The sequence below is a fragment of the Megascapheus bottae genome, chromosome 23 (assembly GCF_031878675.1).
Source record: "Megascapheus bottae isolate mThoBot1 chromosome 23, mThoBot2.hap1, whole genome shotgun sequence".
In the NCBI taxonomy this organism is placed as follows: Eukaryota; Metazoa; Chordata; class Mammalia; order Rodentia; family Geomyidae; genus Megascapheus; species Megascapheus bottae.
The window spans coordinates 10,007,423-10,024,276 of NC_143531.1; the positions used below are offsets into that span (position 1 = coordinate 10,007,423).

General features: G+C 42.6%; 1 long non-coding RNA gene across 1 annotated transcript in view; it reads left to right on the top strand.

Annotated features, from left to right (window-relative positions):
- Positions 1–1,280: 1,280 nt before the first annotated feature.
- The window catches only part of LOC150047297 (uncharacterized), a 184,265-nt gene continuing 168,691 nt past the window's right edge, over positions 1,281–16,854 (top strand). Inside the window, exons 1-2 of the long non-coding RNA XR_016539414.1 lie at positions 1,281–1,344; positions 2,514–2,583. This is a non-coding gene — a long non-coding RNA (uncharacterized LOC150047297). The remainder of the gene's footprint in view (positions 1,345–2,513; positions 2,584–16,854) is intronic.

A 16,854-nucleotide genomic window follows, 5' to 3' on the forward strand; every position in this document is an offset into this window, starting at 1 on the left:
AGACCCCGAATCGGCCCCTCGCCCTGGCCAGAGTGATCCGGGGAGGGGGATGCAGGGGGGGAGGGGGGAGAAACGTCCGAGTTACACCGTGGAAGGGGAGGAGCCACCTAGAGATTCTCCAATCAGGTGGCCGATTCAAATATTTGCATGTATTATGCTAATAAGAGCCTCCTGCCCAGTTCCCACCCAAGCACCCGGTCCTCTGGCGGCCGAAGGTTGAATGTATTATGCTAATGAGGAAGACGAGGGAAGGTGAATCATTATGCTCGGCCGCTGGGTGGGGGCGCGCTAGGGAGGCTGCCACGGACGGGCCGGGCGTCTGGCGAAGGTGAATATATTATGCTAATGAGGAGGCTGGGAGCCCGGGCGCCAGGCGGGGCGGGCGGCGGGGCTCCGGGAGGGGGTCGGGGAGGGCCGACGCGCTCGGGCGCGCGCGCACTCCCTCTCCCGAGCATCCCGCAGGGTATTTAAGGCTCGCACACGGGAGGCTGCGGAGAGCTTTCGGGCCGCCTCGGCTGGAGCTTCGCCACCGGCTTCCTCTTCCCCCGGGCGGCTCTCCTTTTCCCGGGTTGCGCTCTGGACAGCGATCGCAGCTTCCCCCCCCCACTCCCCTTCCATTTTTTTTTTTTGGTGTGTTGTTTATTTATTTTTTTCCTGGAACTGAATCCAGGTGGGAGCCCGGTCGGTGGCGCGCGGAGCATACCCGGCTTCGGTAGAAATAAAACGGACCGAGGCGCAACAGGTCGCGGGCTCCCGCAGGGCAGGGCGCGCGGCGGCTCCGGGGACCCCGTCGATCCCTGCGTGTGATCGCCACCCCCGTCCCGGACCGAGGCTGTTGTATTGATTTTGATTTTGATTTTTCTGTTTTACCCCGGGCTCGGAGGATGGTCCTCGCCCGCGGGTCCCCACGCTGAGCCCCGCGCGCGTCCCCCTCTCCTCCCGCTCCGCCAACTACTTGTGCACACGCCCGCTCCCTGAACTTTGGGAGGACGCGTTCCCGGGTCTTGGGGAAGGAGGTGGAAGGTGACCGGCGACCCCTTCGCCACCATGTTGGTGAAGAAGCCCGCGGGCAAGGGCGCGGGGCGAGAGGCTGGGTCGGAACAGCCCGGCCCCTCCGGGCGGCGCTGCGCCCGCGCCGGGCTCCCGTGCGCCGTCCTGGCCTCCCTGCTCTCTGGGGCGGCCGTGATCGCTTGTCTGTACCTGGGCGTGAAGACTAGCGACCTGCAGGCGAGGATCGTGGCTCTGGAATCCGCCAAAGGGGCACCGTCCCTGGCTCTGTTGCCCGAGACGGAGGACCAGCTGAAGGCCCTCGTGCAGGAGAAAGTGGAGCGACTCCTGGCTCAGGTGTGAGGGGTGGAGGGGGGGGTGTGGGTGCGGAGTTGCACGTGGATAGGATTTGGCACAGGTGTGCACGAGGGTGCGGGATCAGCCTCCACCCTTCCCGGTTACGCAGTGGAGGTGAGCCGGTGTGGAAGGCTTTAGAGGGTAGAATTGGTTCACATCCCTTCCCGGGTGTACCTCCAAGTCTGCCTCGGCCAGCTTCCCTGGCTGGGCCTGCAGGACGAGGTGAGCCCGGCTGTTCAGTTTCCTGGAGTCCGGGCTGACAGCATTCTCAGTTGTGTGGAGAATGCTCCCATCTGTTCTTCATATACCCCAGGTTAGGCCTTCTCAATAGAGAAAGGTGAAATAAGTCTATAGATTTAAAATGACAAACTCGGAATTTTTTTCATAGTCAACGTTTTAAAAATTTGCGGGGAAAAGTTTTTTTTTTTTTTTTTTGCGGGGTGGGGGGAATGGAAAGTAATTTCTTTAAAGATGGTTTGGACTCCAGGAGGGCCGGGGGTAAGAGGTAGTTTTTCTGCAGTAGTTCCAGTCCCGATGAGATAAAGTGCAGTCAATAACATTGGCTTTTCTTGATAGGCCACACCTTGTCATGAACTGCAGTATGTTGGCGCCAGGGTTTTGCCTTTCCTGTGGAGGGAGAGGGTGGTGATAATTCAATAATGAAGAGAACTTCTGTATTTCTCATTTGGGAAATAAAATATCAGTTTGAAGAACAAATAGTGAAGAGAAGGATGGCACCCAAATCCAGCATTCTTTATTTTATGCCAGTGGTAATTTGCTTGTTAAAATAAAAAAATACGTATTTTACTTGAATTATCTTTTGCAAAGATCCATGCACTTATTTATTGTCAGTCTTGGGGCTCGAACTCAGGGCCTGGGCACTGTCCCTGAGCTGCTTTTGCTAAAGGCTAGCACTCTACCACTTGAGTCACAGTGCCACTTCCAGCCTTTACTGTGTATATGGTACAGAGGACTGGAACCCAGGGCTTTATGCATGGTAGGCAAGCACTCCACCACTAGGCCATACTCCCAGCCCTCTATGCATTTATGTAAATGTTTATGTGGGCTGTTAAACATTAGTACCTCAGCCACAGAGGAGGAAAGTCTCTGAAGGATCCATGGTTCTAGAATACTACTGCTAGCTGTTCATACCTCTTCTTTTCCTACAGAAATCCTATGAACATATGGCTAAAATAAGAATCGCAAGAGAAACACCTTCAGAGTGCAACTGTCCAGCAGGTAAAACAAAATGGAATTCACTGAACCAGGTTCCCTCTAGAGCAGAGTATTTGCAAACAAAAGGTCCTATGTCTGTCAGGTCTACCTGTAAAAGTAACAGAGAAAATGCAGACGCAAACTTGCTTTAATAAAATCAACATGTCTCCCTCAGAAAGATGGCAAGTAAAGCCCCAAATATTAAGCAGCATACCAATGTCTGTTAGGGGAAAGCAAATGATCTAATCACCTTGGAAAATATAGGCAAGGGGATATACAAAGTTCTTAGCATCCTGGATTGAAAAGTTGTCTTCAATGTTAGTAAACAATTTCAGTGTTTGTGGTGAAAAAGGTCTACATAGATGTCGGGCCCTGGTGTCTAATGCTGTTGATATAAATTAGTAACTGCACTTCCTCACCTAACCTGTAGACAAAAATGAAGACCAAAAGGAAATTCATTCTTCAGCTTTGCATTACAAACTATTTAGTTTTGAGTGACTTTCCAGAAAAAGACTCCATGTTGTCCATTTTTCTGTGTAGTTTTAGGAAGCTGTCAGTGACAGTGTATTACAAGGATGAGAAGAACGAGTCCCCTCCTCCATCTGGAATCATTAAATCTTCATTCACAGACCTCTGAGCCTTAGTAGTTGTCTGTAGACTTAACAATTTAAAAGCTCTTGGAATATGGCCAGGAGAAGGCATTTAGTAGATTCAAGGATCTAGAAGCCATTAAAAAAAAAAAAAAAACGATGAATCTTGAGATGTTCTTCAGATAAACGTGGTGAATGTATTTGTGAACATTCTGTTATCTTTCATTGAAATGTATGGAAAATGAGTCCCTTTTCCTTCAGTATTGAAGAATTTGCTGTTTCAGTATAGTCGTGTGCTTCATAATGACATTTCATCCCATGACAGGTCTTGAATATGACAGTGGACCCATAAAATTATATGACCTAGTGATGTCTTAGCACGCTTAGTTTGTGTGAGTGAGCTGTGTGCTGTTTGCTCAACTGTTAGATGGCAACAATGTAGTACTTAGAATACACTCCAATTTTGATTAAGCTGCAGGTGACTATAAAACGTTTAGTGCCTGTTGGGCCCCAGCAGCTCATGCCTGTAATCCTAGCTACTCAGGAGGCTGAGTTCAAAACCAGCCTAGGCAGGAAAGTCTGTGCGATTCTTTATCTCCAATAAACGACCGGGCAAAAGCTGGAACTGTGCTGTGGCTCAAGTGGTAGAATGCTAGCCTTGAGCACAAAGAGGCTCAGGGATAGTACTTAAGACCCTGGGTTCAAGCCCCGGAACCAGCAAAAGAAAAAAGGCTTAGTGACTGTATTTTCTTACATTTTGAGATTGTTTTTTTTTTCCCATGATAACTTGGTTCAGAAACAGCTTCAAAATGTCAAGTTCCAGGTTAAAGAACATAAAAGTTGCATTTATTCAGCCTTGGAACTATTGTCTTTTCAGCAAAGGCTTTTGATGAGAAGACAAAGCTTGGATGTTTGACATTGTATGTTTCATTCTTAGTAGATCAGAAAGACCTCAGAAGTCAGATATTCAAGGGAAGAACTTTGTCAATGCAGGAATGAACTCACAGCCACCCCTCTGTCTGCAGGGATTATTTCAATTCCCAGGACACTGGGTATGGATAGGACTTCACAAATCAAGCCACTCAGGGGAGAGCATGTTTTGAATATGAAGAAAAATCCAGTACACTAGTGATATGGGGTGGCTTGAGTTTAATTTGAAGATATCTAATAAACTAGGCAACATGTTGAAAAGTGGCCACACGGAGTTCTATTTCCAGAGGCGATATTACTGTTTTTATGATGTTTCATGTAGGCCAGACATTGAACTCCTATTGTTCTGGAGGAACCTATTATCCTTAAGAGCTTGCTGTATATTCTCTGGGAAGATGATTATAGAGGATTTTTTTCCCCATCTTAACATGGTAAATGAATAATAAACAGCAGTTCCCTTGGCTTTTTGTTGTTGGCTCTCCCTGTCAGCTGCTTTCCTTCTTGCTACCACTAGAGCTCCACATTACATTAGTTTTTACCTGGCTATTTGTGAGGGAAACCTTTGAAAGGTGTGCATTCCAGCACACAGAACCAAAGAGGGCTCTTGCTGACAGATCCCAGCTACAGAAATAAACTCAGCTCTGCTCATTGAATAACCAGATACTACCCAAATGCAGGCATCGTGCTGAAAGTAAAAGATTCTGGAGAAAACCAGCCCTTTTGGTATTGTCTTAGGGAATGAACTGGCTGGCCAAAAAAAAAAAAAAAAAAAAAAGACTAAAAAGAAGATAAGGTACTTCCCACCTGATTTGACTGGAACCTCGATTTGCTATGTGTGACTAAGGGTTGTCACTCAGACATCTGTTTGCAGGGCAGAGCGAGACAAGTGTGATCTCAACTCAGTTCCTGTGGATACTTGCCCATCCATTGAAGTTGACACTCTTGATGACAGGTGGAGTCTTAGAGCCAAGGGCCAGTTGCAAAGAGGCAAAGCTGTTTTTTTTGTAGTCACTCTAATTGGTTTTGATAGAATTCAGTTTTCACTGGAGTTTGTCCAGGTAGGTTCTAAGGAAATCATAACATTTGTAGATAACGGTTTAAAAAATTAAAGAGGAAAGAGCCTGTATGGGAGTGTTATGAAGAGTATTTGTTGTATGTTCTCATGATCAGAGGGGTTCTTTCTGATTTAATTTTTATAACTAGGAGAGTTGTAAGTGCTGACAATCTTAGAATTGAGTCCCTGGGCAGAGGGACTCCCAAAGTCTAATGAGGAATCCAGAATAAGCTGGATAATTCTAGACTGGAATCCTAGATTTTGGTATTAAATAACTATGATTGTGATCAAATTAATGAGCTTCATTGAAAAGACTAGAACTTCCTTTGTTGTGTGGTGATTTATGGAAATAGTTTGGCATATTAGAGTGGTTATAGCTAAATGATTTTCTTTTTCTCCCTCTTTCTCATTCTCTTTAAAAGGCGAGGCAAACTGTCTTACCACTAAGCTGTACCCATGGTTCACTATTCATTTTCTTACATTCTTTCCTCTGGTCCTCTGGTAAAGGTGGGTGGGCAAAAATATTGCCTAACTTGCTTAGAATCCAAGGCTAAGGCACATGACAATTCGACATCTGTAGATCATTTATAACGATAATCTTACCAGTCAGTATGTCTCTCGGTACTGTAACATTGGAATTTGGGGTTTTCATAATACCTAGTTTTGTCTTAAATGTTTTACCAAAGTGGCAGGGGAAACAGTGGATGGTTTCAGCTGGAGCATACTTGGTAGAAAGACCTGGTTTTAATGGGTATAGACTTAGTAAAGAGTATCTTTCTAATTTCAATATCAGATATATACCAAAAGGAGATTCTTCACCATCTGACCCTTAGACGTTTTCAAATCAGATTTATTGAAGTGGTACTTACACTAATACACGAAGATTTGTAACTTACAGCTGGACAGTCATTACTGTGTCATCTTTGTTTGTAGAAATGTGTATTTACCTATTGTTGAAATCAAGAGACACGCTAGAAAACTAAAACCAAAGAAACCGTGCTTTAAAAAACTCCCCAAACCAAAGAAAACTTACTCTTAAAAAGCCCCAAATTTTCAAAGCTCTTAACATACATCAAAGCTGCGTTACCTAGCATATTTGATTTAGCAATGGCAGAGACACGGAAATAACTGGTATTTGTGGCTTGATCTCTGTCAAACCTGACCGTCCCTGAGAGAGTAGCTTGGCTCTTGTCTATGGCTATAGAATTCGACTTAGGATTGTGTTCTTTGGATCTTCCATAAAGTATGCCTAAAGCAGACGTATTTATAGAGGGGTTTCTCTGCTCAGCCAATGAAGAACAATGGGAATGAAACCACCAATCAAGTGATGGTAGCTTACGTTAGTCACGAGTAGTGTGGTCTCCTCAGCCTATTCAGTATAATAACCTCTGAGGACATCAGTGGAGAATGGGAACGGGAAATTAAGTAACCCTGGCTTTGACATTAACATGTTACACAATCTTGGGTAAATCATTTCTACATAAGGCATTTTACAAACTAGTCACATCTCTGAAAGTAAGAGCTGGACAATAACAGTTTAGGGTATTTATTTGGTACTCATTTTAGGTAGAGAATTGCCTGTATTAGATTTGGGGAGTTTGCTAACAAGGCAGACTTGCCCGTGTCCTCAGTAGAGATTCCAGTTCCATGAAGATGATACCAGACATTTGGGAATGACTTTCCATGAGGGATAAGCAAAATCAAGAGAGAGTGTATTTTTGAGCATATAACCTAAATCTGATATTTTAAAAAATAATATGGGAGGTTGTTTAGATTGTTTGGGGGTAGGGGAAAAAGTTTACCTGTGTTGCAGAAATTCACAATAGGAGAAAATACAGCATCGGAGAAGTAAGTTCTGCAGGAATGAGAGCAGGTTGCCAAAGCTTCATTTACCTTTTGACTTTGCAAGAATTGATAGCTAAGTAGATAAAGGTACACTGGTACCTGATTTGCTGATGGCCCACCTGAAATAAGCATAATTCTTCATATAGACCGTGTAATCCTTTCTACATGATGATAGTTTATTCTCTTCTGTGAATAGTGAGATTAAGTTGAAGTAGAGGGGAACTTCGTCTGGGGTATTGAACAGCTAAAGATAAAAAGTTAGACTAAGGGACTGGGAGGGTGGCTTAGTGGTAGAGTGCTTGCCTAGCATGCATGAAGCCCTGGGTTAGATTCCTCACTACCACATGCATAGAAAAAGCCGAATCGGCACAGTGGCGCAAGTGGTAGAGTGCTAGCCTTGAGCAAAAGAAGCTCAGAGACACTGCCTTGGTCCTGAGTTCAAGCCCCAGGACTGCCCCCCTTCCCCCCCCAAAAAAGCTAGATCCAAATGCTGGTGGCTCAAACCTGTAATTCTAGTTACTTAGGAGACAGCTGAAGGTTGAGGTTCAAAGCCAGCCTATGCAGCAAAGTCTGAGGCTTGGACCTTCAGTGAGTACCAAAAAGCTGAAGTGGAACCATGGTTCAAGTGATAAGTGCCAACCTTGAGCAAAAATGCCGAGAAAGTACCTAGGACCAGTACTAGCACATACACATGTATTTTCCACAATCTTTCTCTATTCTTGAGACTTAAGAAATGACTGTGTGCAAGGTGAGAGTAAGTGTATGTAGGCAAGTGGAAGCACCATTCAGTTCCAAGTGGAAACAGTATAACTCCTCCTCCTCCTCCTCCTCCTCCTCCCCCCCTTCCTCTTTTCCTTTTTTTTTTTTTTTTTGTTCAGGTGGTCTGAAGACTGTGGTCCACTTTTTCTCTGTTGCCAAGTATCTGGGAAACAGAAGTGTGCCATAATGTCTGGCTTCATTTCCCTTCTCTGTTGGTAATTATGTAAAAAGTAGGGCCAGTACTATATGGAGTTTTAATTCAGTTTTGCTCATTCAGACCACGTGTGGGAACAAGCACTCTTTAAAGACCATATAAACCCACTCTGCTTCCAGTGGTTGTGTATGGGTGCAGAATCAGTTCTGTGACATGACCCAAAGCAGTGTGTACATGTGGGGCTTAGTTCTGGGAATGGATCAGGAAGGGCCTGTCAGGATGAGGTAGATGGAGCACTAGTGGGAAACCTGCCAGAAGCAGGACTGCCTTGCAGTCCAGGCAGGGGCCATTTCCTGTTGCAGGAGAGCCTTGCTAGACACCCAAAATAACATCAATCTGTTATCTCCAATGGAAGCCTTCTAAGACCTATCATGAAGTGTTTGGGTGCCCTCCTACGATGTTAGAAACATTCTGGGGTGGTTTCATGGAAGTTGAGAGTGTAGCCTGGAACCCATAGAAGCGCTGTGTCTACATATCTGATCCTTTCATGGGGATAGTTAAACTACTTTCCTTTGGGATTTGCTGGGCAAATCTTGAAATTGAAAAAAATTACAAAATAGATTTTTAGAAGGACATGGGATTATGTAGAAATCATTTACAAGTGAAAATCGAGGGCTCGTCATTGGCATCATATATTCCTTCAAATGGCTGTTCTGTGCCAGTAGGTGATGGGATCCCTTGAAGAAATGCCACCAGGAGGTGGCAAGCACCTCCCTCTTCTGACCACAAGGGGGTGGAACTGAGCTAAATAGGACTTCTCTCTTCCACCAGTTTCTTTCCAATTGAATCCCTGGCTATCCCTTGACCTCCCTTGGTGATGGGGGAAAAAAAAAAAATCAGTGGAGGAAGCCAACAACTCTTGTACCCATATTTGAAGATCTACAGGATCCCATCAGATTTAAGATGCTTGAAATCTAGTAAACTTGGCCTTTGTATTTAGTAGATAGAGCTACAGCCATGAACCTTGGGCTAGAATTCCAATAGCTAGAGTAACTGCAATTAAACTGTACTTAAGGTTATTGTGGAACTTCTCAAAATTTATAATTTCTAAAATGCAGAATAATTTGGAATTGCTGTCATACTTCTGAGGTCCTTGCATCCAGAGACTCTACTTTGTCTTCAGTTGAAGGTGAGGTCTTCTTCATAAATGGTAGTTGAAATGTATTCATTTCCCTTTGTATTGTATTCCATAACCGCTAGATTGCTGTTTGTTATAAGGACATGCTTATAGGCTTTGGTTGCCACCCCAAAATGTAAAAACTATATTTGAATATTACTATTTGAGGTTATAGGAGTTCTGGTCTTCATTATGGACATGAAGTTTTTATTGTGTTTAAAATGTGTTCAGCACATTTTAAAAAACAATGTTCATATTCTAAGAGTAGATGTAGCCAACCCTAGCTTGTACATTTAAGTATAATTTGGAGTCAGAATATGTCTAGGTAGTCTTTTCCTCTTTGTTTCTTTGTCTCTCTATTCCCCTCCTCTTCCCTCACCTCTATATACTTCTTCCCCCTTCTCTTCCCAAAGAGCTCATGTGTAAGAAGAAAGAGGGGCCCCTATCCTCTGTTAAATTATCATGAGGAAGCTGGGAGAATAAACAGTGTAACTTATCACAGTACCATCCACTACAAAAAGCAAGAGTGTTCTACCACTTGAGCCACAGATCTTGTTTCCTGCTTTGTGGTGGTTAATTGGAGATGATGTACTTTCTGGCCCAGGTTATCCTTGAACCTCAGTTCTCAGAACTCAGCCTCCTGACTCGCCAAAATTAGACACGAGCTACTGGCACCCAGCTCCTTTGAGCCCTTCACACACATTCTCGTAGAGTCTCGGCACCAAGTTAGAGCTGTCATTGAATGGCACCAAGTTAGTGCCATTGTATTTATTGATGGAACTAAAGTTTCTGTTGAGTTGTAGTTTGCAGGCTAAATACTATCTGCAACATAGCTTTCCCCCAAATCACACAAGTCCTTGGTATCTGAAATGGGTTGGTTCCTCAACCCATGTGGCTAATGAAGTTTTTTTTTCCCTTAAAACAGCATAATATTTGCGTATAAACTACAAACACCTTTCATGTACTTGGTTGTCTCTAGATTGCTTACAATAATTGAAATACTATGTAAATAGTTGTTATGCCATATTACAGGGAATGACAAGAAAACAGTCTGAATGTGTTTTAGGGCAGATGCAATGTTTTTTCCCTTAAAATATGTTCAGTCTGTAGTGGGTTGAATACAGATTGGTGACTGTGTATTTATAGAAACTCTGCATGTTGTGAGAAAGTTGGTGGTTGGTAAAATAAGGATGGTTAAGTGTTGCAACTTAAATGGACACAATAATGAGACTCTGAATTATATATGTACATTTAAGTGACAGGCAAGATCTCTAGAAACAGTTAATATTGTAACCAATATTGAATGAGAAACACAGTGCGTTTCACAGAGGCAGTGTAAATCTGGCCATGTTGTAACGAGTACAACAGAAGGAAAATTGAAAGACTATCTTGTTCCCATTGAAACGAATGTCCACTGTCATCAGCTGTTTGAGCAGGGAGCTGTGGACAGTTCTTTGGCCGAGTAAAGCACCTTTTATAGTTGTCTGGTAGGACATGGGATAGAATGACCCAACAACTCTACAAGTTCTTGAACTCTGGTGAATGATTTTTTTTTCCCTCAGTATACAGTTTCAAACTATAGACTTCAAGGAAGTCTGGAAGATAAAAATAACTTTTTGTGTTGCCAGGACTGGGGCTTGAACTGAGGGTCTGGCTTAGGAGCTTCTTTTGCTCAAGGCTAGCATGCTACCACTTGAGCTTCACTTGGGTCTTTCTGGTGGTTGGAGGTTAGTGTCATGGATTTTTTTTTTTTTCTGCGCAGGCATGGTTTGAACTCTGATCCTTCAGATCTCATCTCCTGGGTGGGTAGGATTCTAGGCATGAGCCACTGTATCAGGTTTCATGGCTAGTATTATTACTATCACTTCTTAAGTAGTTGTTTTGCTTTCTGAGAGAAGTCAATTATCAACCAACCATGAAATGGGAAAGTTGGCTGGATAGATGACAAAAGCAAAACAGAGCTATTATAAGCTGTAAAAATCATATAGCCAAACACCATGTATCTCTGAATTTATCTACTAGCCTTGCAGATCGGCTGGTAGTTTCCCAGGACTCGAAGCAGGAAGCATTATCAGAGTGCCTGAACCTGCTAGTGAGTTTTTGCATCTGGACATTTTTTTTTTAATAAAAGAAGAACTCTAGCATGGCAAAATTACACCAGTAAGGAAAACATGGCTTTTTATGTTCTTGTATATAATTTTCTTCTATGCAATGTTATTTAATGCTCTAAATTTCCTGAATATTGAGCTTAGTCTGGAAATTGGGTTATGAATAAAGGGATGAATAAAAGGAGTGGTGATAAAAATTTATGTTATTTTATGAATATAAAATGGTTAATTAGTTTTTATAGCAAAAGGTATTTTTGGATTGAGAAGTCTGGGGCATTTTATTCCTTTATGCCTGTTTTGGGCTTTCACTCAGGGCCTGAGCACTGTCCTTGGGCTTTTCTCTGGGCTAGCATTCTACCACTTGAGCCACAACACCACTTCTGGCTTTTTCTGTGTATACAATACTGAAGAATCAAACCCAGGGCATCGTGCATGCTAGGCAAGCACTCTACCACTAGGCTACCTCCTGTTCCCCCCCCCCTTTTTTTTTTTTGCCAGTCCTGGGCTTAAGCTCAGGGTCTGAGCATTGTCCTTGAACTTTACTTACTCAAGGCTAGCACTCTACCACTTGAGCCTCAGTGCCACTTCCGGATTTTTTTCTATGCATGTGGTACCGAGGAATCAAACCAGGGTCTTTGTGCATGCTAGGCAAGCACTCTACCACTAGGCCAAACTCCCAGCCCTCCCCTCTTTTAAAACAGAAAAACCTTTGCTTCTCCCATCAGTCTTAAAGCAGAAATCCCAGACAGAAGAATTTTATAATCAGGCACAAAAACCCCCTGCACGTACCACTTTCTCATCATTTCCAATCTACTATGAGTCTCCATGTTTGTGTAATTGTAATCATATGCAGCAAGCATTTTAAACCTTTACACTGCATTCACATTTATAGAATGTGATGAGATGAATAAGCATTGTTGAAAACCAAGAATGAACACAGAAAATTCTATCAACAGATGAAGTCCCCACAACCAGGATTTCATGGCATACACATGGCTCCAGTGGGCTTTGTGGTTGGCCACACCATCAGTGGACATCCATGGATAAAGAACAAACTAGAAGTTGCTCATTCCCAAATGAGCCTCATTCTAGTCAGGCCACTCGCCTATACTCTTTCTTGGCCTTTTCTAGCTGGGATCTAGACTCTGGTTTGCTCCCATTAGGTTGGTGATATTTTACCTGGCTTTCTCTAGGCATGGATCTTGTTCATTTGAGACTTGGAGCCTTGCTTTCCCAGGGCGACGCCTGCGCTTAGCATTCAGTCTAGTAGCAGGACAGAATTTATGACCCATGGCAACGCATCTCCCATAGTCGGTAAAGTGGCCTACCTTTGTTGTTCAAGGATCATTTCTGTAAGAGAAATCATGATCAGTCATGATTGCATGGAAGCATACAGAGGCTTTAATTCCTGAAGAAGTAGCTATTAAGATGCCATAAGAGTTCAAAGGAGAAGTTAAAGACTGAAACGTTTTTGTTGTTCAAAAGTAATTGCCATTGGATATATGTACATGATTACAAATTGGACTTTATGAGAAAGAAAAGTCAACTGCACTTAAAGAAGTTACATGTCTATAGATTAGAAAGAAATTGTCAGCCAATAAGTATTTATTTCCCTTGGCTGTTCTGTATTATCCTGTTACATAGTAGGAGAATAGTGAAAGGGATGATGTAGATGGTGCATGGTTTTCCATTGCAATACAAACTTTTCATATATATGTATATCTATTTGCCAATCCTGGGGCTCAAACTCAGGGCCTGGCCACTATCCCTGAGCTTTTGTGCTCAAGGCTAGCATTCTTATCACTTGAGCTGCAGTTACACTTGCAGCTTTTTGGTAGTTAATTGGAGATAAGAGTCTCACAGATTTTCCTAGCCAGGCTTGATTTGAACCGTAATCCTCAGATCTCAGCCTCCTGAGTAGCGAGGATTACTGTCTTGAGCTTCCAGTTTACTTTCCCTATATTCTATACAGGAAAGACATTTTTTCCCTATTTTTCTGTCAGCAGTAGTAATGGTTATTTTTTCTCTTTCAGTGTTCCTCTCTCATGACTATTTTGTTATAAGACAATTGTTTAATTTTTCTTATTTGTTTATTTAAAGGGCAATTCTTTCAGACTTTATATCCTAGGCTTATACAATAGCACGAATTTCTGTGAACCTTAAAATTATTATACCATTTGTTTGATGAACTAAGCTCTTTGGAAACAGCATCTATGGCTCATGCCTGTAATCCTAGTTACTCAAGATTTCTGAGGAGAGTCAATCCTGAAGTCAGTCCTGAGCAGAAAAGTCCATAAAACTAGTCTCCAATTAACCATCAAAATACCAGAAGTGGAGCTATTTCTCAAGTGGTGGAATTGCCAGTCTGGTGTGAAAAAGCTAAGAGACAGAGCCCAGGCTTTGAGTTCAAACTCTAGTACCTGCACAAAACTCAAAAAACACAAGTGATCTGGAAGACTCTACTCCCTGGGTATAGGTATCAGTGACTCACCCACCTCGGAAGGGAAGAGGAGCTGAGTTCTTACAAAACTATCTTTAAGTAGTTGTACACAGGAGTTGCCATGCACCAAAGTAGTTAATGAATATGATGTATCTTAATCCAGGTTATCCCTTCCAATGTTCCTCACCCATCCCTTTTCTGTCCACCCCTTCCCCTTTCTTAACTTTGTAGTATATGCAATGAATTCTTGACTATATTTCCCTTCCCCTCTCCATCTGTCTCCCCCTCTCCTCTTGTGCTACCCACACCATCTTGTGGAGCTTCTGGTTTCCATCTTTACCCGTGTGCTTTGGGAATTCCTGACAGGCTGGCACACCTTCTCTTCCCCCACCCCCCTTCTCTGTACTTCCTGGGAACTTCTCAGATTCCTAAGAGTGGTAATTGTAAATGACTAGCACAAAATAACTCAAAAAGTAAGACACAAGAAGGGGGTTAAAGACACGCTTTAATCATAAGAGACTTTGTGATTCAGAAAAAAGAAACCTGTTGAAGAAAGAAATTGCACATTCTTGTTGAATATTTTTCCCTGAGTGAACAGTGTTGTCCCAACTCTGTTACTATATTTAAGTTTTTGGCTCATCAATGGTATTTGTTTCATAATCTAACAAAAAAAGCATCTCATGTCTTCTGCTAGCAAAGGCTGTGAGGGGAGTGAATGCCTATTCTGCTTGGAGGAGAAGAAAGGCCAGAGGTATTTTGCTTGTAGAAAAGCCATATTTTAACTCAGGCCACATTGGCTGCCTCTGGGATTTTGTACTACTATTTTATTTGGCCTGGCTTCGATTTGCATTGTCTCATTTTAATTTGGTGATCCTTGAACATTCCATCTAATTCCTATCCTATTCATTTGTGCATTGAAGCTTCAGACAACTTTGTCTTTTATTTTTGTCAATTGTGTGGCTTGAACTCTAGGCGTGGGCACTGTCCCTCAGCTCTTCAGCTCAAGGTTAACACTACCACTTTTGAGTGGTAGAGTGGTGGTTAATTGGAGATAAGTCTCATGAACTTTCTTGCCTGTTTTTGCAATATGCTCCTTAGATCTCAGCCTCCTGAGCAGCTAGGATTACAGGTGGGAGCCACAGACACTTGGCACTTTGTCTTGAGTCCACATTTCTCTAGATTTATGTTCCTAGAGGCCATTTGGCTTCTACTTTTCCTAATCTCCCCTTCCTCTCTGGTTACCTGTACCTAAACTTAAATTTCAGCACCAGGAAGGGCTCAGACCTCAGTCGGCTGGTGTGTTCTTGCTTTCTGCCTCCCCCAGTTTCAGAGTCTGTACCTTTTGGCTGGGACCACTCAGATTTTGGCAGGAGAATGGCTAAAGGTAAATAACAGGAAGGAAGGAAGGTGAGAAAGGAGACTGAAGATAGATACATGAAAAATGTATGGTGATTAGCAATTCTTTTAAGGAAATGTTTACCTTCATTAAGAATTGGCATATGTTCTGGTAATTCTTCTAGTGGCAGAGGAGAGTTTTAATTCTAAATGTTAGTTTTAATACGAGTATCTTAAGTATGTGTCATAACTCTAAGAATGATAGGTGTTTGAGAATCTTAATATATATATATATTTCTATTGCTGGGTGCTGATGGTTCATACCTAACTACTTAGGCTGAAATCTGAGGATTGTAGTTTGAAGTCAGTTTGGGCAGGAAAGTTGGTGAAATTCTTATCTCCAGCTGATCACAAAAAAAAGTAAAAGCAGTTGAAAGTGCAACTGTGTAGCTCAAATGGTAGAGTGCTAGAATCAAGAACAAAATCTCAGGGACAGTGTCCAGGCCCTGAGTTCAAGCTCCAGGTCTGGCACCGAAAAACCAGAAACCTAATGAAATGTTTATTGTGAACAAACCTGCCTTATTAGAGGTAAAACTGGGCTGTTCAGGTCTTGTGAAGGACTGTGTCAAACAGATTAAAGACTCCAAAATACTTAAAAGTTACTAAAATGTAGCCTGTTGTTAGTTGTGCCCAATGTTAAAGGATTTAACACTAAATTATGATGGATATTTGAAATCATAATTCCAGGTTGGTTTACATTGTGCAGTTTCTAAAATCGCCAGTGTTTTAGAGAAATTGGTATTTTATTTTATTTTTTTTTGGCCTTTTTGTCTGAAAAAAAGTTTTGGGAAGTTCTCTGCTGAGGATTATAATACTGTGCAGAAATATTGGTGACACATGTATTAGGTGGGTTTTCCGAAGATAAATGACCCCTGTTGGCTGACTTACTGAGGACCCACTTGAACCTCTAAGTTTCGACAACCAAAAAAGATCTCCAGCTGATTTCAAATAATGGAGAAGGTGGAAAATGACTCCCAAATGAGAACTGTTCTTTGAAGCAGACCCTGTGAATGAGGATGCTGGAGATGAATGTGACCAGTTTGGGGAGAGAAGGAAGCAAAGGAGAGTGTTAGGACAGTGGGGTCTGGCTCTCCCCTCAGGCAGAGGCATTCATTGTGTTCTTCCTGGGGTGGAGATTGCTCTCTGCATCTACTGTGGTGGTCTCTATGACAGTAGAAGACAAATTCTCTTCTCCTTCTCTTCTCCTGCTTTTTATTGCCATTGGTCTGTTGAGGGCCTTCTTAGCCACGTGCTTGTACTGAAGTCTTCCCTGAAGAGCAGTCCTCGGGAGAGCGCTTCCTTTTCATGTTAGCAAATGTTATGAGGAAGAAAGCTGTCAAGGTTCAGTACATTACAGGTGCAGGGAATCACACAGATGGAAGCACGTTTACTTACTGGAAAATTGGTGAATTGTGATTTTCACAAGTTCCCAATGAGAGCATACCAGATAGCAAACCCAAGAGGCTTAGAAAATTAACATGGATTCCTTTGGATCAGAATATGCACATTAGAACAATATTTGTCCTTTTGACTAAAATGGTCAAGAGCAAGTAGCTCTGAGGATGGATGTTTTCTACCAGGGAAATACGGGACATAGTTTACAAGTTAGCAGAAATCTAGTTGACATTGTCTAGGATTAATAGTGAATCCAGTGTGAAGAAGCAGAGCTTGATGAATTAATGGAGGAGAAAGAGAACATTACTTGAAAGTTAACTCTAGATATTCTATTGAAGATTGATAATTGGAAGGTAGCAGATGCTCAAAGGTCAGGGGGATAATGTAAAAGTTTGAAGTTTGCTATGGATTGAAGTGTACCAGTGTCTCACACCTGTAACCCTAGCTA